At 40.2% G+C, this 22,127-nt stretch overlaps 1 protein-coding gene across 3 annotated transcripts in view; it reads right to left on the reverse strand.

Moving 5' to 3' along the window:
* IL1RAPL2 (interleukin 1 receptor accessory protein like 2) overlaps positions 1 to 22,127 on the reverse strand; it is a 1,320,043-nt gene that overhangs the window by 1,291,850 nt on the left and 6,066 nt on the right. The window contains exon 2 of one of the 3 annotated variants that reach the window (XR_016228121.1): positions 19,842 to 20,901. The exons of the other annotated variants lie outside the window; for them this stretch is intronic. The gene's annotated coding sequence lies outside the window, so the exon portion shown is untranslated. Of the gene's footprint in view, positions 1 to 19,841; positions 20,902 to 22,127 lie in introns of those variants that run through there. 3 annotated transcript variants of the gene reach the window in all.

Raw genomic sequence — 22,127 nt, forward strand, 5'->3', positions numbered from 1 at the left:
CAAAACCTTTTGAGGTAGATACCACCATTGTCCTCATTGCACATATATAGTAGCTAGGGCACAGTCACAGATCTTAAGTGATTTTCCCAGAGCCATAGGGTTCATAAGTGTTGATACTTGGCATGATGGTTGTGAATTTTTGTCTTAGAAATTTATTTCAAGTCCTTAAGATGCAGATGGTCTCTATATCTTAAATGTATTCTGATCCTCTCACATGCCAAGGCTTCCAGATTATGAAAGGATGTTGTCTTTCCCTTCACTGTATTCAGAACAGGGGTAGGGGATGTTTCTCAACAACCTAAGAAGCATTAACCTACTAATAAACAGAAGAGCAACTTAAAAAAATCAAGAGGCAGGCAGAGTGTTATGGTCCAGTGAGTTAAGCTCCCACCTGGGATGTCCATATCCCATATCAGAGTGCTGGTTCCATTTTCCTTTTATTTGCTCCTGATCCATCTTCCTGCCAATGCACCTGGAAGGCACCAAACAATAGCTCAGATACCCATGTGGGAGACCCAGATGGAGTTCCAGAATCCTGGCTTCAGCCTGGTTCGGCCCTAGCTGTTGCAGGCATTTGGGGAGTGAGCCAGTGAATCAAAGAGGAGTCTTTCTCTCTGCCAGTCCATCTTTCAGATAAATAATTATAATATTTTTTAAAAATTAAAAAGTACACAAAGCTCTTAGTCAAATATGTTCAGTGCTTCTCAGGAGAAAAAAATGAGGTGAGAAAACTGCTTTAATTGCTTTTAGAATTAATAAAGATCCTTGGACTCAGACTCCAGATTATTTCCAAATTTAAAAAAATGAGTCCTTTCACACATAACAAAATCATTTTGATCAAATTAAAGCATTAAAAATTAATGTTTGCATGATAATCAAGATGTTTAACTTTACAGCCCAAAGAAAATATTGTGTGGGTGTTCAGAATAATTCGTTGTGACCCAACACCTGATTATTACAGGAAATTAAGTTTCACAGCTCAAAAAGAGTTTAGTAGTAATTATTTAAGAGCTGGGAGGAGCCACATACAAAGTGTATTTCAATAAATTGAAACAACATCTCTCAAAGTACTGACCTGAGAATCTTATCTATTGAAACTTAGGGCAGAGTAGTATTAGGAGGAATATTTTTTTTTAAAAAAGAGATTTAGTTATTTGAAAGAGAGAGAGAAGGAGGGAGAGAGAGAAACAGAGTTATGGAAACAGAGAACTTCCATTCACTGGTTCATTCCCCAAATGGCCACAATAGCCAGAGCTGGGCCAGGCCAAAGCCAGGAACCAGAAATTCCATTTGAGTCTCCCTAAAGGGTGGCAGGAACCTAAGCACTCTGGATTACCCTCCGCCACCTTTCCAGGTGCATTAATAGTGAGCTGGATTGGAAGTGGAACAGCCAGGACTATGACCACACTCCGATATGGAATGCAGATTTCTTAGGCAGTGGATTAACTTGTTGAGCCACAATGCTGGCCTACAGAGGGCCCCCATAGAAGTATTTTTTTTTACTACTATTTTTTTTTCTACTAAGAGACTATTGGAACTCATAGAAGATTTTGGCAAAGTAGCAGGGTATAAAATCAATGCACAAAAATCAACAGCCTTTGTATACACAGACAATGCCATGGCTGAGGAAGAACTTCTAAGATCAATCCCATTCACAATAACTACAAAAACAATCAAATACCTTGGAATAAACTTAACCAAGGACGTTAAAGATCTCTACGATGAAAATTACAAAACCTTAAAGAAAGAAATAGAAAAGGATACCAAGAAATGGAAAAATCTTCCATGCTCATGGATTGGAAGAATCAATATCATCAAAATGTCCATTCTCCCAAAAGCAATTTATAAATTCAATGCAATACCAATCAAGATACCGAAGACCTTCTTCTCAGATCTGGAAAAATTGGTGCTGAAATTTATATGGAGGCACAAGAGACCTCGAATAGCTAAAGCAATCTTGTACAACAAAAACAAAGCCGGAGGCATCACAATACCAGATTTCAGGACATACTACAGGGCAGTTGTAATCAAAACAGCATGGTACTGGTACAGAAACAGATGGATAGACCAATGGAACAGAATTGAAACACCAGAAATCAACCCAAACATCTACAGCCAACTTATATTTGATCAAGGATCTAAAACTAATTCCTGGAGCATGGACAGTCTATTCAATAAATGGTGCTGGGAAAATTGGATTTCCACGTGCAGAATCATGAAGCAAGACCCCTACCTTACACCTTACACAAAAATCCACTCAACATGGATTAAAGACCTAAATCTACGACCTGACACCATCAAGTTACTAGAGAACATTGGAGAAACCCTTCAAGATATTGGCACAGGCAAAGAGTTTCTGGAAAAGACCCGGGAGGCACAGGCAGTCAAAGCCAAAATTAACTATTGGGATTGCATCAAATTGAGAAGTTTCTGTACTGCAAAAGAAACAGTCAGGAAAGTGAAGAGGCAACCGACAGAATGGGAAAAAATATTTGCAAACTATGCAACAGATAAAGGGTTGATAACCAGAATCTACAAAGAGATCAAGAAACTCCACAAAAACAAAACCAACAACCCAATTAAGAGATGGGCCAAGGACCTCAATAGACATTTTGCAAAAGAGGAAATCCAAATGGCCAACAGGCACATGAAAAAATGTTCAAGGTCATTAGCAATCAGGGAAATGCAAATCAAAACCACAATGAGGTTCCACCTCACCCCAGTTAGAATGGCTCACATTCAGAAATCTACCAACAACAGATGCTGGCGAGGATGTGGGGAAAAAGGGACACTAACCCACTGTTGGTGGGAATGCAAACTGGTCAAGCCACTATGGAAGTCAGTCTGGAGATCCCTCAGAAACCTGAAGATAACCCTACCGTTCGACCCAGCCATCCCACTCCTTGGAATTTACTCAAAGGAATTTAAATTGGCAAACAAAAAAGCGGTCTGCAGCCTAATGTTTATTGCAGCTCAATTCACAATAGCTAAGACCTGGAACCAACCTAAATGCCCATCAACGGTTGACTGGATAAAGAAATTATGGGATATGTACTCTTTAGAATACTATACCGCAGTAAGAAACAACGAAATCCAGTCATTTGCAACAAAATGGAGGAATCTGGAACACATCATGCTGAGTGAAATAAGCCAGTCCCAAAGGGACAAATACCATATGTTCTCCCTGATCGGTGACAACTGACTGAACACCAAAAAGGAAACCTGTTGAAGTGGAATGGACACTATGGGAAACGGTGACTTGATCAGCATAGCCCTGACTGTTAATGAATAACTTAATACATTATCCCTCTTAGTAGTTTTTTTTGTCTGTTCTACTTAATATGACTGGTTTAATTCTGTAATTAATACACAGTTATTCTTAAGTGTTGAAATTTAACTGAAATGTGATCCCTGTTAAACATAAGAGTAGGAATAAGAGAGGGAAGAGATATATAATTTGGGACATGCTCAAGGTGACTTGCCCCAAATGGTAGAGTTAGAAACATACCAGGGGACTCCAATTTAATCCCATCAAGGTGGCATGTACCAATGCCATCTCACTATTCCAAGTGATCAATTTCAGTTCACAATTGATCATAATGAAAGGACTAAGAGTCAAAGGGAGCACATAAACAAGTCTAGTACCTGCTAACACTAACCGATAGAATAAAGGGGAGAGTGATCCAACATGGGAAGTGAGATACTCAGCAGACTCATAGAATGGCAGATGTCCTAAATAGCACTCTGGCCTCAGAATCAGCCCTAAAGGCATTCGGATCTGGCTGAAAAGCCCATGAGAGTATTTCAGGCATGGAAAGCCAAGACACTCTGGCAAAAGATCTCTGTGAGTGAGATATCAGTGGAAAGAACAGGTCTTCAAAGAAGGAGGTACCTTTCTCTGAAGGGAGGAGAGAACCTCCACTTTGACTATGACCTTGTCTAAACAAGATAAGAATCGGAGAACTCAGAGGGCTTCCATAGCCTTGGAAACTCATGACTGGAGCATAGGGAGATTACTGATGCCATAGACAGGAGTGTCAATTGGTAAAGTCAACAACAGGAGTCACTGTGCACTTACTCCTCATGTAGGATCTCTGTCCTTAATGTGCTGTGCATTGAGATTTAATGCTATAACGAGTACTCAAACAATATATTTCACTTTGTGTTTCTATGGGGGTGCAAACTGTTGAAATCTTTACTTAATGCATACTAAACTGATCCTCTGTAAAAAAAAAAAAAAAAAAAAAAGAAATTATCAACTCCCAACTTGACTCTCACTGGGATTAAACATGACAATAGGTCTGATCTGATTACATCATCATTTAAAAAAATCATCTATTATTTTTCACTTTATGTTTCTGAGTGGGAGCAAACTGTTGAAATCCTTACTTAATGTATACTAAGCTGATCTTCTGTATATTAAGATAATCGAAAATGAATCTTGATGTGAATGGAAGGGGAGAGGGAGTGGGAAAGGGGAGGGTTGTGGGTGGGAGGGACGGTATGGGGGGGAAGCCATTGTAATCCATAGTTCGTACTTTGGGAATTTATATTCATTAAATAAAAGGTAAAAAAAAAAGATTTATTTATTTGAAAGGCGGGGTTATGGAGAGACAAAGACACAGACATTGACAGATACAGATACACACACACACATCATCCATCTGCTAGTTCACTCCCCAAATGGCCCTCAATGGCCAGGGAGCCAGAAGCTGGGTCTCCTACATGGGTGTCAGGGGCCCAAGCACTTGGGCCATCTTCCACTGCTTTCCCAGGTGCAGTAGCAGGGAGCTGGAAGTACAGCAGCCAAGACTGGAACTGGTGCCTATATGGGACGGTAGCATCACAGGCAGTGGCTTAACCAGCTAGGCCACAATGCTGGCCCCTTGAGGAGAGTGGGGGCAGGGGTATTTTAAGGCAGAACAATCTACTGGGCAGATTTGAAGAAGGAAGTCAAAGCGGCAAGAGGAAAATGCTATTCTCATACATACGTGAGCCACTTGTCTCAAATCTGGGCCACTCCCCAGGCCTGCTTTCCTCACCATTTATATCTGAATCCCCCCCACACACATAATACAGAAACACCTTCTCATGTGCAGTACTCCTAACTAATCTCCCAAATCACCTGGCTCTACTCTTCTGCCACAGTTTCAGTTATACCCTACAGCACTCAGAGCCACAAAATGCCAATAGAAAAACAAACCAAAACATGCTGATATCATCTGCAACCATATTCAAGATTGATGTGTTGATTAAACCTCACTGTTACCTCCACAGCAAAAGGTTGCCCTGTCATCACTCCATTTTATTATTTTCTTCCCCAAGCCCTTTCTGGCCTCTCACTTCACATGTCCTCACTGTCATCCTTCTCCCACTGTGTCACCTCCTATATAAACATCGGTATTCTGTCACAGCTTTTACATTTGAACAACTATTCATTTTATAGACATTACAAATAAAATACATGGTCCTGCAAGGAATATTACAGTTGTGCTTCAGGCCTGCATACTTTACGATGTCAACAAGAGAGATCCATTAATTTACGGTTTTGTGCTCAGTCGGGGAGCCATATAATATTCTACATATATTTAGTTCTCCAGAATGCAGCTTAATCAATATGGCACCTCAGGCATCCTGAAATACTGAAGGCAACATAAAAGTAAGATTGTCAGACCAAGAAATTTTATGTCTGCTGATGGGGGTTTAACTGCTTTGGAGGCTGCAGAAGGTATATATATTTAGAAGATTATAGTAAAGTCAATGATAGGAAAGAGTCAAACTGATGTGTATAAAAGGTACTGAGGGAGAGAGGGCTGTGCTTAGTACCCCAGGTAGGGACCCCCAGCTTCAAATCCTTGCCTGCCAACCTTGATCACCACACTGGTCTCAGCGATGTTTTCTATCTCTGAATATCATTACACATTTATAGGCTGAATGCCTTGCATAGGGTATCCTGCAGTACCACCTTGAGCAAACCATTGACCTTCTTTGTGTCTCGTTTTGGCACCTGCCAAGTAGGGTGGGGCAGTTGAAGTATTTTCCTTTAGGTTCCTTTAAGCCCTGTGGTTCTACAAAATAGTACCATGCTCTGCTTATCTCTAGACTGTTTGGGGCCGGCGCCGCAGCTCACGAGGCTAATCCTCCACCTAGTGGCGCCGGCACACCGGGTTCTAGTCCCGGTCGGGGTGCCGGATTCTTTCCTGGTTGCCCCTCTTCCAGGCCAGCTCTCTGCTGTGGCCCGGGAAGACAGTGGAGGATGGTCCAAGGCTTGGGTCCTGCACCCCATGGGAGACCAGGAGAAGCACCTGGCTCCTGCCTTCGGATCAGCACGGTGCGCCAGCCACAGCGCACCAGCCGTGGCGGCCATTGGAGGGTGAACCAATGGCAAAAGGAAGACCTTTCTCTCTGTCTCTCTCACTATCCACTCTGCCTGTCAAAAAAAAAAAAAAAAGACTGTTTGGGGGACTCAAATGAAATATTTGACATGCAAGTGCGATGAAAGTTTTAGAGTGCTCAACAAATGTAAAAATGTTTTAAATTATGCATCTCCAAATATAACCAATAACTTGTTCTCCCAAACAAAGCAAATGGTTCCTGGGCTTCAATTTTCAGTTAATTTCAAAACATACCATTTTACTTTGTTCCAGTTATCAGAAGGAAAAGAACAAAAGGTTAAAATTGTGATTTTTCGCTTCTTTTAAAGGAAGTATTTATTTGAAAAAAAAAAAAATAGAACTTCCATCCTCTGGTTTACTACTTCCCAAAGGGCCACAATGGCCCAGGCAGGGCCAGGCCAAAACCAGCAAGAGAAGCTTCATCCAGGTCTCTCATGTGGGTGCAGGCGCCCAAGCATTTGGGCCATCCTCTGCTGATTATAACAGGGAGCTGGATTGGAAGTGGAGCAGCTGGAACTTGGACCGGCACCCATATGGGATGCTGGCCCCAGAAGCGGTGGCTTTACCCACTATGCCACAGCGCTGGCCCCCAAATTGTGATTTTTACTAAGAAGGTACTAAGCCATTCAGAAATGCTAGAAACACACTGCCAGTGCAGTCATTGCTCCTGGACTTCCAGGGGATGTGCTTCAATGGACACCTTCTTGAGTGTCCTACAGGTCTTTCTGGTGCATTTTTTTTTTTTGAAATTTAAAAAGATTTATTAGAATCAAAGACCTCCAGCCAGAGCGGCATGGAGGGGGGCTTGTAGAGCACAGGCTTCTCCTGCCTATTCCTTCCTATTCCTCCGCCCCCCACCCCAACCCCTACCCCCCACCCCCACCACTCCCCCCCCCCCACCGAGCCTGCAGAGAGTTACATTGTCTGCAAACTTATCTCTACCTTCTCTACCTCAGCAACCACTTGTTTCCTGGATATTTTCTTGCCCAGTTGGGTGCAGCCTCCTCTTTCTTGTTGCCTTTCATCTTTCAGATCTTGCCAGGAAGAGTCTGTCCTTTGCCAGCGGCCTCTGAGTGGAGTTGGATTTCTGGCCCTCCATCCTGCCTTGGTCTCTCTTGGTGGAGAGGTTCGTCTGCTACCTAGACACATCTCACTATCTCGGTTTTCTTTCTGGGGTCGATGGTCAGCATCTGACTTCAGGACCATGGCTTCAACCCCAGCCTTGTGTGTTCCTCATCACTCCAAGATCTTAATGCTTGGGCCCCTGCATCATTTGTTTAGAGAATGAACGAATCTTTCTACTTCAGATTATTAATATACAGGGCATATTTAAGATGCAGGTGAAACTGAAAGGTATTAACACAGGAAGCTCTCAGTGAAATCATGGTCTAAGGCGGCTCAGCTATTAATATTGATATTTTGGCACTGATTTTTGAAAATAGCCCTGGAAGTGAGTATTGAAGCAAGTACAACTTCAGGCAAAGGTTTGCATGTGGTTATTAATTACTTGGCAATCAGGACATCTACTGTGGCATAGCACATAAAGCCACCACCTGCAAATCTGGCATCCCATGTGTGCGCTATTTCAAGTCCTGGCTGCTCTACTTCCAATCCAGCTTGCTGCTGCTTTGCCTTGTAAAGCAGCAGAGGATGGCCCAATCCCTGTGCCCCTGTACCCATGTGGGAGACCCAGGGGAAACTCTTGGCTTCTGGCTTTGGATGGCCCAGCTCCAGCCATTAAGGATGCTTTGGGAGTAAATCTGCGAATGGAAGACCTCACTCTGTCTCTCCCTCTGACTCTCTGTAACTCTGCCATACAAACAAATACATCTTTAAAAAATAAAAAAAAAGAAATGCTAGACCATATTTTGTAGCTAGGCCAAATTTTTTCACTGCTGTGTGGGTCCCCTGAATAGCTTTTACACTGTGCAGATTAATAAAAATGTTAGGAGAATTGAAACTGAGCAGAATTAGATAAAATTTCAATCTGTATTCTGCAAGGGTTTTTGTGTGTGTGCATACTTTCCTATATGTTTTTAATCTTTGTACATTGTTTACAGACCAGCAATTAGTTAACAGATTTCGGCATGTGATTAATATTTAGGTATTTGAAAATGCATGTGGTGCATCTCTGTGTGAATGTAGCAAGGGACTGAATTTGCATATTCACCTCAAGAACCCTGGGAATAGAAAAGCAAGCCCAGAATCCTATTTGCATAAAGGACTCTAGTTAGGACCTCTCTAGTTCCCCAAGAGAAACACTACAGTAGACCTTGTTTCATTAAACAAACATCCATTAAGAACTCAATGTCTCATATACTGTACTAATACCTGGAAACACCAAGATAAAAACAAAATGCCCTTTTCTTAAAAGTTCATACATTCTACAAGAGAGTGAGAGGAGAGGGAGGAAGAGAGAGTGGTGAAGGGAGAGGGAGATACAAGTGAGTAGAAGGAGGGGGAAGGAGGAGAGAAAAGGGATGGTCAGCACCCATGATGCTGACTTAAATTCTAGAAAAATAGTTTAAAATTGCTCACAACTCTTCCTGAGCTGGTGGCCAAGGAGAGAGCAAATTTAAAAGATATTCTTGAAAATTTTTTTATTCAATCTGAAGTATACCACTTTCTGCCTAAATAATACTGCATTAGGGTCACTCCATTGTGAAATCTCTTTTCATGGGGCTCACATTCTACTGCTATTTACACAACTACAAATGCAGGCAAGGCCAAGAGTAGTCACACCAGCTGCCTTCGTCCATTAATGGACAAAAATACTTGAATTTAATTAAAGTAAATGTAAAAAAGGTTTGCATATTGTCAACTAACAGACTGCTTCTGAGTACTTAACTAGCACACAGGATGGACTCCTAATGCCTACCTGAAATGGGGAGCAGAGTAATTTAAAAACTGTTTGCATAAAAAGACTGCTAAAATCAGCATGTGTTTTATATTCCATTTATATTAAAAGTTGCCATAATCTCTTCCAAATTGGTGAACAGTCAGTAATATTGATATTTCTTCTTTGATAAATATTAGCATTCTTGATATAATTTGCATAGCAAAAATGTTTCCACCTAAAGTGTATAATTCTATATTTTCATGATGTACTCACAGAATTATGAAAGTATCACAATAAATTTTATAAGTGTTCAATGTCCTAAAAAGAAACCCAATACCAATTAGTAGTTACTCCCCATTCATCCACTTCATACCCCAAGCCCATTCGTAGGCAATCACTAAGCTACTTACTATCTCAATCAATTTGACTATCCTAAATTTTTCACATAAAATGGAACCATACCCTGTGTGACATTTTGTGTCTGGCTCCTTTTACTTATCAGAACCTTTTCAAATCTCATCCATTTTGTCAGGATCAGTATTTAATTTCTTTTTTATTGACAGATAATATTCCATAGTACAAGTAGACCAGTTTGTATACTCATTCATCAGTTGATGGACATTTGGGTTGTTCTCACTTTTTAGCTATTGTTCATCATCCTTAGCCTTGTGTATCAAATTCTAAGTATCGTGCACATCACTAAGCACTGATATAGCTACTATAAGATGCTGGTCTTCAGAAGCAGACTATTCACCAATTACTTTCCAAGTCAGCAAAATCAATAAGACATACGGAAAAACTGAACAACAGGTCTTCAACAGACACATAGTAAGCAGTTAAAAATAATTACTGAATCAGTGAATTAATGAATGAGAAAAGTCATTCGTTCGATGCTGCTTCTTTCAATTACATCCCTACCCATTACACTTAGATATTCTGTCATGAAGATATTCTGTCATGACATGTTAGAAATGAAAAGACAATGGAGTTCAGGAGTTCTCAAAATGTGATTCAAGAACCACATGTACCAGAACTACCAGGGAACTTGTGAAAAAATACCTATAGATGCTCCTCCATACTTGTGAAAAATACCTACAGATCCTCCTCCATGTATGATGGAGTTGTGTTGTAATAAACCCACTGTAAGTTTTAAAGGCATTAATACACCTAACCTATCCAACATCACAGCTCAGCAACCAACGACAGTTTAGTTGTTTCCACTTATGATGGGGGACTAATCAGAAGCTCCCCAACATAATGAGATAAAATCATGCCAAATATCACTAGACTAGGAAAAGATAAAAATTTAAAATTTGAAATACAGTTTCTACTGAATGTTTATTGCTCTTGCACTATAGCAAGTCAAAAAATTGGAAATTGAATCATCCTAAATCAGGAACTCTGTATTTATGTCTTCTCCCCCTCCTTAGAGAATCTAATTCAATAAATGTTAGAGGCAGGCTACAGGAAGCTGTCTTTGTAACAAGCACCCCAGGTAATTCAAATGCATACTGAAGCAGGAGAATCATTGATTGAGTCCAACCTTCCCACTCCACAGAAGAGGAAATTTAGAGCTAGTGCAGGGAAGTGGCATGCTGAAGGTTACTTAGCATGGTAGAGACAGAGTAACTCAGAGTGGAGGTCATAAATCCCAGTGTAGTACTTTCCATTACCTTGGGTGTCCTCCTCTATCAAACCTCCTTCTCTCAGTCAATATATGCCTCCATCACAGACTTGCTCCATAAGTGTCAGTATCTGATACACCCCAAGTGCTCAATAAATATTCTATTTTTAAGCTTGGTCCCTTGTGAACTAAGTGGTCTTCACTGTCAGTGTTTGCCAAAAGTATAAAGCAACAAATATAAGGCCCAAGATGAGACTACCAGATCCAGGAAGGAGGTCTCTATGGTTCCCAGTCCAAATGTTCAAAATGCTGCAAACTAGAAAACTGTCTCTAGTCATGGGCTGTTGGTGGCCAAAGAAGCTGTGTAGTGACATTTCCTATCCAAGATCCTGAAAGTATTCTGTATACCCACTGTGATCTATTTAAAGTAGCCAGGTCTTCTTAGAAAACAGCTTCTACCAAGTTTTCTATCAGAGGGAAATTACAAAGTAGGTGAGTTACAGCCATGACTAAAAGGTAGTGGATTTTTTTTAAAGTATAGTTCTTATGCCTATCCAGAAAAAGAAAAAGACTACTGTGGAGCATAGGGGAAAAAATCATGGGAGTCCTTTAATTTTTTTCTTCTTTAGGTTCTAAATGTCAGAAGTAGTAATTTGCTGCAATTAATCAAAACAGAGTGAAAAGGAAAAAAAAATCAGCCATCGCTCCTTTTTTACAGTCTTCCCCCCAAAATGTATCAATTTGGAATCAATATCTCCATACTTTTCTCTATCCCTATATAAATCAGATACAACTTTATATACATAAAAGATGCAGGGGGCAGTTACAGATAGATACATATTTAATGACACTACGCCCTCTTCATTACTTTGCACCTTCACATTTGTATATTAACATTTATTATTTGAAAGACAGAGTGACAGTGAGGGTGACAGAGAGACAGACATACCTTCCATCTACTTTTTATTCCCCAAATGCCAAAAACAGAGCTAGAACAGGCTGAAGTCAGGAGCCAGGATTTCCATTTGGGTCTCCCTCACAGGTGGCAGTACTTTGCAGGTGCATTAACAGGGAGCTAGATTGGAAGCACAGTAACTGGGACTCAAACCAGCACTCTAACGTGGGATGCTGGCATCCTAAACTGCAGCTTAACCTGATATACTATGACACCTACACCCCTCCACTCCTGACTCCTTGTTTCTAAAGTCAATTCTAAACATTTTAAGATGTTTCTTCTTTTATTTATCTGCATATTTATAAATAGTACCCTTATATTTCCACTTCTTAATTAGCCAATTTTATATATTACCCATTGAGTTCCTAATATGGAAGATAATAACCGGTTGTATTCCCTCAATTCTTCAAGTAGTTATGCCACAATTTTACATTATTATGTATATTTACTTCTGAGCCAAATATATTGTGATTTTATTTCCTTTCTTCTACAACTTTGCTTTTCCTGCAGTTATATATTGTACATTAGTGAAAATAACTGTTTGCTTGACTCATTTTCTGTTATCTATAACCAGGTGCTCCCAATAGATCTTCAAAAATCCTTACAGAAATAATCTTTCCTAGAACATATCTCTTGGAGCCCTCTTTCTTCCCAATCAGAATGAGTTGTTCTCATGACTATTTGCACTACTGACACACTGGAGCTTCTCACCACCTCTTTCCTTTTATTGGGTCCCCTATTCCCTGTATCATTTTTCATATTATGTTACATAACTTTTTTTTTGCCCCACCAGATTCCTTTCTATAATTCTCTACATGCTCTCCAACCTTTATCAAAAGGTCCCTTTCAGAATCCTCTGGAGGATCCAGATTAGGGTCAAGAGATAGGAAAGATTTTCCCTCCCCAGTATCACTTTCACCTGTGCTTTCCAGGGCAAACTTCTGCCCCTTTGAAATTCATGCCATTAAGCTTTAGCATTCCGTTTTCCAAATATTGATAGCAAAGACCTTTCAGCTGTGCATGTTTTGACATGGCTTCATCATTCTTTGAAATATTCTTCTGTTCTGGCAGCACCAGTTGTTCCAGGCTCATTTTGTTCCTCTCCTGCCCCAAGCATGAGATTAGCATTTTTGTCTAAAGAGCTTTGTTAATTTTAGGGAAGACCAATTTTTAGAAACCAGTATCTGAGTGTTTCTTATGTTTACTACTACTGTGGTGTTACTATTCTGTGCCTCCACAGTGGATGGTTAGGAAACACATATGTATGACAAACAGACACAAAAACTGAGAGGGGGTTATGAGTTGACTCTAATGCATCCAGTTCAGTGCCACAGAATCCATTCTAACCTCCCCACTTTCTGTATTTGTAATTGCTTTCTTTTCAGTGAGATCCTACTCCTTTATTTGCTCTACTCTACCAGTATGTAGTCTACTGTTCAACTTGACCCAGCCTGCTGATCTTTGCATAAGCCTTTCTTGCATAGGCCTTCCCCCCAACCCCATTCTGGAATACCATTCCTCAGCTGCCTGTGAGGATAATTGATGACACGGAATTTCTAAATACCTGGTCAAATGTAGTATTTCACCAAATAGAAGAAGGGAAGAGGAGAGCAGAGGGGAATGGGGAGGGGGGAGAGGGGAATGGGGAGGGGGGAGAGGAGGAGAAGAGAGGGTGAGAGGGGAGGGGAAGAGGGAGGGTGAGAGGGGAGGGGAAGAGGGAGGGGGAGGGGAAGAGGGAGGGAGAGGGAAAGGAGGGAGAGGGAAAGGGGGGAGGGAGAGGGAAAGGGGGGAGGGAGAGGGGGAGGGGGGAGGGAGGGGGGAAGAGGGGGAGGGGAAGAGGGGGAGGGGAAGAGGGGGAGGGGAAGAGGGGGAGGGGAAGAGGGGGAGGGGAAGAGGGGGAGGGGAGGGGGATTTAATTTAAAAACATTAAAAAAAAATTTTAACAGCTTTATAGACTCTAGATGAACTTGTAGACCAGGTACTGGTTTGACATTGGCCATAACATAGGTATGGATTTTCTAGAAAAATTTCAGTGTTGTAGATGTTACCGCAGAGAAAATGGTCCTTAGATTGATCTACGAATAGGGGAGGGGGCTTCTGGGTAATATGAGTCTATATAGTCAGATGTGGCTGTGAGCTAAAGGAGTACATTACAGACAGAAAACACTATCACAAAGCAGTCACTAGGCTCAACATGGAAATAACTGTACATTTTAGGTTCCAAAACAAAAGTTTCAGGGATGTATTTTTATTTCTGGGCTATAAAATTTAGTTATCTTCATGTCAACAGATTGCACTTACTACCTCCATGGGCCATAGTACCAATGCCTTAGGATACTTTGTAAAAACTATTTTAAAAAAAAAAAAGTTCAGAGGGCTGTCTGTGGCTCAATCTGAAGTTTTAATTCAACTTTTTTTTTGACAGGCAGAGTTAGACAGTGAGAGAGACAGAGAGGTCTTCCTTCCATTGGTTTACCCCCCAAATGGCTGCTTCGGCCGGCGTGCTGTGCCAATCTGAAGCCAGAAGCCAGGTACTTCCTCCTGGTCTCCCATGCAGGTGTAGGGCCCAAGGACTTGGGCCATCCTCCACTGCCTTCCTGGGCCACAGCAGAGAGCTGGACTGGAAGAGGAGCAACTGGGACAGAACCGGCGCCCCAATCGGGGCTAGAACCCAAAGTGCCGGAGCCACAGGTGGAGGATTAGCCTAGTGAGCCATAGCGCCAGCCTAATTCAACTTTTAATATATTTGTGTGACTGTAGCAATACTATATTCTAATTATAGAACAGTTGAAAGCTACATCAAAAACTAAAAATGATATCTTGATACTCTTAGCATAGAAATATATATAGTATCCATAGTGTTTAAATGCCCAAGTTTCTGAACTAGACTGGCTGAATTTTTACCCCAGACTAACCACTACAACAGCTTTGTGACTTAAGGCAAATGACTGAACTATTCTGTGTCCGCTTCCTCTTCCAAAAATGATGGGTTATGAGGATGAAATTTATTAATACACATAAAGCACTTAGAACGGTGCCCAGCACTGATTCGAGTCCCTGATGCTCCACTTCTGATCCAGCTCCCTGCTGATGGCCTGGGAAAGCCATGGAAGATGTCCCAAGTCCTTGGGCCTCTGCACCCATGTGGGAGACCTGGAAGAAGCTCCTGGCTCCGGATTAGTACAGCTCCAGCCACTGTGACCATCTAGAGAGTGAACCAGCAGATGGAAGACCTCTCTCTCTGCTTCTGCCTCTCTGTAACTCCAACTTTCAAATAAATCAATCTTTTTAAAAAAAATGAATGGTGCCCAGAATATAATAGCCCCTGATAAATGTTGGCTATCATTATTACTTGTAGTCCACAGGTCTTGGTCAATATTTGAACCATGCATTAAAGGGGACATTAAACAAACTAGGGAGTGGACCTCAGGGAAATCACCTTTTCCATCTCCTAGAAAGCTTAAGCATATATTCAGTCAAAGAGCATTTGGGGGCTGATCTGGCTTACTTTCCCCAGATAAGGATTTGGCATTGTTGATGTTAAGGCTGGTTCAGGAACCGAGAGAGACCTGCTAGCTCTAAGTATCCCCTTAAATGGAAGGCTGATTATTAGCATAAATGTTTTTATCCAAAATAGTGATACACTCATAAATACTATAAAAAACCAAAGGGTGTATGGGGGCAAAAATCAACTGTATTTTGAACCTGGCAAGGCTATTTTTGGCCTTAGGGAACTAATGGGAAAAGTAAGTTCCTGCTGACAAATGCTGCATTGGCACCCACCTAAAAAGGCTTTATCCTTGTCTATTTAAATCAAAGTTATAGTGGATGGTCCTTTCCCCACCAATAATTCGGAAACATCGCAAATAATTAGAAATCGTATCCTTCAGTTATAATTAAAAATGTCACCTCAAAAAAGCAAAACATTGAATTAGGTATTACTAATGAGTGAATGTTATGGTAGGTGACTGATCTCAAAGCTACTGTATTAAATTTTAAAAAATTGGTATCTGGAATAATGTAATGACTATATGGATGTATAAGATATATACAATATTTTGTTATATCAAAGAAGTCTAAAAGCACTTCATTATTTAGAGGTAATTGGTATAAAGTTGTGTTTGGGAATATATGCCTTCAACAATAATTATTTGTTCCAATATATCTATTTCTTTGCTATTATATATGTAGATCATGTGAAATGATCTATTTTTATTTCTTCACTTATTAAAAAGTCTTCTCCAAACCTAATTTTATTTGAATTATGACATAATTTTGGTTTTTTTTATTTAATGAGCATAAATCTCCAAAGTACAGCTTATGGACCACAATAGCCTCCTCCCCCACCGTGTCTTCCCTCCCATCCACAATGCTCCCCTCTCCCACTCCCTCTCCCCTTCCCCTTCACATCACGATTAATTTTCAATTATCTTTATATACAGAAGATCAATTTAGCGTATGTTAAGTAAAGATTTCCACATTTTGCTCCCACACAGAAACACAAAGTGTAAAATACTATTTGAGTACTAGTTATAGCATTGATTAAACACCTAAGAGTAATTGTGTATTAATTACAGAGCTCAACCAATAGTTTTAAGTAGAATATAAAATGCATCTTTTGTATTGTTGTGGCTTCCCCCCCCCACCTCCCTCCCTCCCGTGGCCCTCCCCTCACCCACTTCCTCTCCCATCCCGCCCTTCATCACGTTTCATTTTCAATTACCTTCATATACTGAAGATCAATTTAGTATATACTAAGCAGGGATTTCAACAGGTTGCACTCACACAACCACACAAGGTATAGGGTATTGTTCGACTAGTAGTGTTGTTTTTGAGTTTCATAGTTAAACACATTAAGGACAGAGATCCTGCGTGGGGAGCATGAACCCAGTGACTCCCGTTGTTGATTTAACAATTGGCACTCTTATTTATGACGTCAGCAATCACCTGAGACTCTTGCTATGAGCTGTCTAGGCTATGGAAGCCCCTTGAGTTCACCAACTCTGAATTTGTTTAGTCAACGCCATATCACAGTGGAGGTTCCTTCCTCCCTTCAGAGAAAGGCGCCTCTCTCCTTGATGGCCTGATCCTTCTGCTGGAGTGTTGTTCATCAGGATCTTTCATTTAGATTGTTTTTTGCCACCGTGTCGTGGCTTTCCATGCCTGAGAGACTCTCATGGACCTTTTAGTCAGATCCGAATGTCCCAAGGGTTGATCCTGAGACAGGAGTGCTGTTTTGGGCATTTGCCATTCTGTGAGTCTGCTGTGTGACCTGCTTCCCCAGCAGGATCATTCTCAACCCTTTTGATTCTATCTTTCATTATTTGCTTACACTGGTCTTATTTGTGTAATCTCTTCGACACTTACCCTATCTTTTGGATCAGTTATGTATTTATATTTGTCACTTTACCAAGTGTGCTGGCATTGGTACCTGCCTCCTTGGTAAGATTGAGTTGAAATCCCCTGGCACATTGATATAATTTCTTAACACTTGTCTCCTTGTGAAGTGCACCCTTAACTTTGATTGGCTTATCTTGTCAATTACATGAGCATAACTGCTACTATGCAGTAAGCACTTGAGTACTGTGTACTGAGATAAGCATTTTATATACATTTTGTCAGATGTACTGTTATTCTTATAGTTAAAAGCATAAACTTTTTAAAATAAACTTCAAAATATCTCCATCTATAATTATTTTGATGAAAATATATATGCATATATAGAAATGCACAAGTACATAAACTGAATGATATTTCTTTGTAACATACCTTTTCCACTAAATAGCACTTGTGGATATGTTTCCATATAAATGTAAGTCTACATTATCTTTAGCACATACAAAGGAATCCACTAAATTGATACATCCAAATTGACCCAGTCAATCTGCTGTTACAGCCATTTGGATTGTCTTCAAAGCTTTGCTACTATAAGCAATACATAAATGAACAGCCTTGTATATACAAATTTGAGCAGTCTACATTTATCTTCTTAGGGAAAAAATTCTTAGTGAAATTGCTAGATGATAGGAAGTGTTTTGCATTTTTTGTACACATTGCAAAAACCGAACCTCTGGAAATGAAGCATCATCCATCTCCCTATAACCTTGCCAACACTGTTTCTGTTGGTCTTTTAAACTTTCTTAATCTGTGAACACAGTTTTTATTTTCAAACTGAGTTTCACATTCCTCAGTTTGTGAACATTCTGTTCATGAATTTTCACCATTTTTCTATCAGGAGATTTAATTGATATCTAAAATTCTTCTTATATTAGGGCAATCTACCCATTGTTATATGTCACATTTTTTCTCATTTGTTGGTTTTAACCTCAATTATGTTGTTATACATATTTTTGAAGGTTAAATGTATCAATCTTTCACTTAAGCTTTCAGTCCTTATGAAATGATTTGAAATGCCTTCTACATCTCGATGGTAAAATGTCATAAAAATAAAATGTTAGGGTATAATTATATATGTAGATGTCCAAGTAAGATATTTTGAATACCTTTATGGTTTTTTGCATTTAAATCTTTGATTTGACTGGAATTAACATTGGTTTAAAGAGTGTAGATGTACCCTTAGATTAACGCCCTCACTCTCCTATGCATTTCTCTCACTAAAAAGCTTAAAACTTAAAAAGTGTAGATGTAGTTTTATTAAATTGCCTCTCAGTGATTAGGTCTGTTGTCTTAACCAAATTTTTTAAATATTCATCTTTTTACAAAACTTGTGAATTTCAAATGGCTCTTTATCATTTCTTAACCCATCCAGACTATGGATTTTAATTTCTTTGGACATAGTTCTATTAATCTGCCTGCTCCTACACAAATACCACAATATTTTAATTATTATACTTTCTAGTACAATTTATGTGGCAATACAAGTTCCCTATCATTTTTTCTACACTATTTCATTTGAGATTTATTTTAGAGTATGGTGCACTATAAATCTGATTTTTCTCCTAGAGTCAAAGGTGACTCCTATCATGCTACTAACTGATTTGCGTTCTGACAAGAAAGCAAAGTGGCAGCACTACCACTGGGACACTGAGAACACTGAATAACTCTGCATAAACCCATGAAAGAGGCCATCTCTGTGAGCATGTTTGTGGTGAAAACGATTGAGGACCGCTGTCCAGTAGAGCTTTCTGTGGTGATGGGAATGCTCTAGAGCTGTGCTTACCAATACGGTAGTCACTAACCATATGTGGCTACTGACTAGTGTAAAACTGAGGGACTGAGTTTTTCCTTTCACTTAATTATAATTCATTTAAATGTATATACTGGGGCTGGTGCTGTGGCGCAGCAGGTTAATGCCCTGGCCTGAAGCCGCCGGCATCCGATATGGGCTCTGGTTCTAGTCCTGGCTGCTCCACTTCCGATCCAGCTCTCTGCTATGGCCTGGGAAAGCAGTACAAGATGGCCCAAGTCTTTGGGCCCCTGTGCCCGTGTGGGAGACCCTGAAGAAGCTCCTGACTTCGGATCAGCACAGTTCCAGCCATTGCAGCCAATTGGGGAGTGAACCATTGGATGGAGGACCTCTCTTTCTGCCTCTCCTCTCTGTATAATTCTGACTTTCAAATAAATAAATCTTTAAAAAATGTATATACTTTATGCACTTGAAGAGCATAGCTATCTAAAGAAAATCACTTCTCTATTATACTGCTTCATAGCATTATCAGCACATAATTTCCAGTATAATCTAAAATATCAGATATAGAACTTCAGTAAAATGCTAAGGCTAACCCTGAGATATCAAAGGCAATTCAAATAAATACATTAACACATGTCCCCTACATGTTTGGCACTCCAGAATAAAAAAGACAAGGCAGCCTTCCAGAAGTTTAAAATGTAGTAGAGGAAATAATCAATACCCAGATAGCAATGATAGTTGCAGAACAAGGTAAATAAGAGGAATCAAAGTGTCAATTTCAAAAGAATTTTGCTATGAGACATGAGAAATTAGGGAGGGCTGCATAGAAGAAGTAACACTTAAGCTGCTTCATTTTTTTTTAAGATTTATTGATTTAGTTGACAGGCAGTACAGAGAGAGGAGACATGGCCAAAGAGATATCTTCCATCTGGTGATTCACTCGCCAAAAACAGCCAGGGCTGGGCCAGGCTGAAGCCAGGAGCCAGGAACTCCATCTGGGTCTCCCATGTAGGTGGCAGGGACCCTAGCACTTGAATCATCTTCTGCTTTCTCAGGTGCATTAGCAGGAAGCTGAATCAAAAATGGAGCATCTGGGACTCAAACCAGTTCCCATATGGGATGCTGGCATGGCAGGCAGCAGCTTAATTCACTGCACCACCAAGCCAGCTGCTTAAGCTGCTTCTTCAACATGGTTCATTGTCAATAGGCAGAGAAATAGAAATGTGATAGGGAGAAGAGGAAAATACTCATGATAAAAGGATGGCAAAGGCACAAAAGCTGAATGACAAAGGTTATGTTAGATAACAGTGAGTGGTCAGCTCTGTCTAGATTATGTGAGTAGGAAGGCAGTGAGAAACAAGGCTTACTAGCTAGGCTAATGCTAAATATAACTTTCAGAGCCCGAGAGTTCTAGCTAAAGAACCTACACTTGACATTAGAGCTAGTGAGGAGAGAACAAAGTCACTGAAGACTAGCATCATCTGAGTTCAGAACCCCAGAGCAATACTAGGTTTGTGGGATCAATAAAATAGTTTCCTAGCTTGGAAAGAGCACCCATCTCAAGATTATTATAACTATTAAGCATGGTAAGAAGGAAAAAACATTTAACAAAGTACAAGGCAAGCACAGCATGTTAAAAATTCTTAAAGGTCTAGATATTTCCAATTGTGACACACACCCAAATGAGCCAGAACAACAAAAACCCATTCAGGCATAGAAACAGACTGTAAGAAACAGGACTCTGAAAATGCAATACTTATTTTTAAAAGATACAGTTTCAGCAGGCAAACTGGTAGGAAACACACTACTCAGGTCCTTGGATGTTGAAGGGATGATATGGGCTTTCTGGGTTTACAGTACTGACACATCATGTAGTCCAATCTCTCAAATCTCATGCTTGAGCTCCTGGCCAAATGCAAGTCCATGCTATGTAAACACCTGAAATGGTGGAGAAATTCTTAGGGTTACAATGCAACCTATTTAAATGTATCAGGCAACTCAAATTGCTAGAAATTTCAAATTCAATAACAATCCATACCACTTAACATCCACTCACTAGGTATTTAACACTTTTAAGTGAAGAACTAAATGGACTCCAGGAAGATTGGTCTTCATATGCAGTATATATTGAATTGGAGATCAGACCAAAGAGGGTAGAAGAGGCATTTCCTGCAGGTCAAAGTGACGAATCCAAGACCTGATTGCAGGTGGTGACAGTAGGAATGTAAAGGAACAAAACCCATTCCAGAGACAAGAATCAAAGCAATTAATAAATGACAGGCTGCAAGAGGCAGGAATGAATGAGACAGAAGGGAGTCACAGATAAACAAGGTAAGAAGTCCTGCGATTTAGCACTACACAAGACACATATGGAAACACATCTTATAAATATGTACAATTACAAATGTGTCAATCAAAAATAAAAAGAAACAAAGACAAAAGTTTGCTTGAGGGAAAACACTGAATTAGCATTTGAGTATATTTTATATGCCAATAGAACACCAAGGTAGAGGAATAAAGCAAAGCAGGTAAAACATTTTGGAATTCAGGAGAGAAGCCAAGGTGTAGCTACTTGAAGGTGTGTGCTTTAAAGGTAAAAATACAGTAAGGAAGGGGCAGCCTAATGTTGGGCTCTGTAGCCCAGAGAACACAGATTTAGATTGTTTAACCCAAGATTTGAAGCCCTGTCTATGGCAGGGGAAGCTGGAAAGAAATTGGCTCACAATGGACTCACTCCAGTGCTTCTGTTGTCATTAGGAGCCAGGTCAATGTGAACCAGCCCAAGTGGTGGCTTGGGCCAGATGGAGCCATGCAAAACATCTTCACATCAGGCCTTACACTGTTTTACTTTGGTAAATTCCTTGCCCCTGATAGCTCAGAGTGTCAACATAATAACAGGCATATTTTCAAGTCCCAGCTCCGGAAAACATATTACAGCTTCAATATTTATCTCTTTCCAAATTTGCTCTAATCACCCTTCTCGTCGACCTAGGCTCAAATGACCAACATCAGGGTTTAAAGGGTATGAGCTACTGGGTATAGCTAGAATCAGCCCTGAAAAATCCCTGCTTGCCCACACCTCAAGGTTTGGCAGCGATTTTTCTTTCATATTTTACTGAATAGCTCCAACTTTGGATTTGTTATCTCTTCCACTTGATTACAGT

Source organism: Oryctolagus cuniculus, chromosome X, assembly GCF_051225735.1.
Source record: "Oryctolagus cuniculus isolate XC-2025 breed Fujian yellow rabbit chromosome X, ASM5122573v1, whole genome shotgun sequence".
Classification (NCBI taxonomy): domain Eukaryota; kingdom Metazoa; phylum Chordata; class Mammalia; order Lagomorpha; family Leporidae; genus Oryctolagus; species Oryctolagus cuniculus.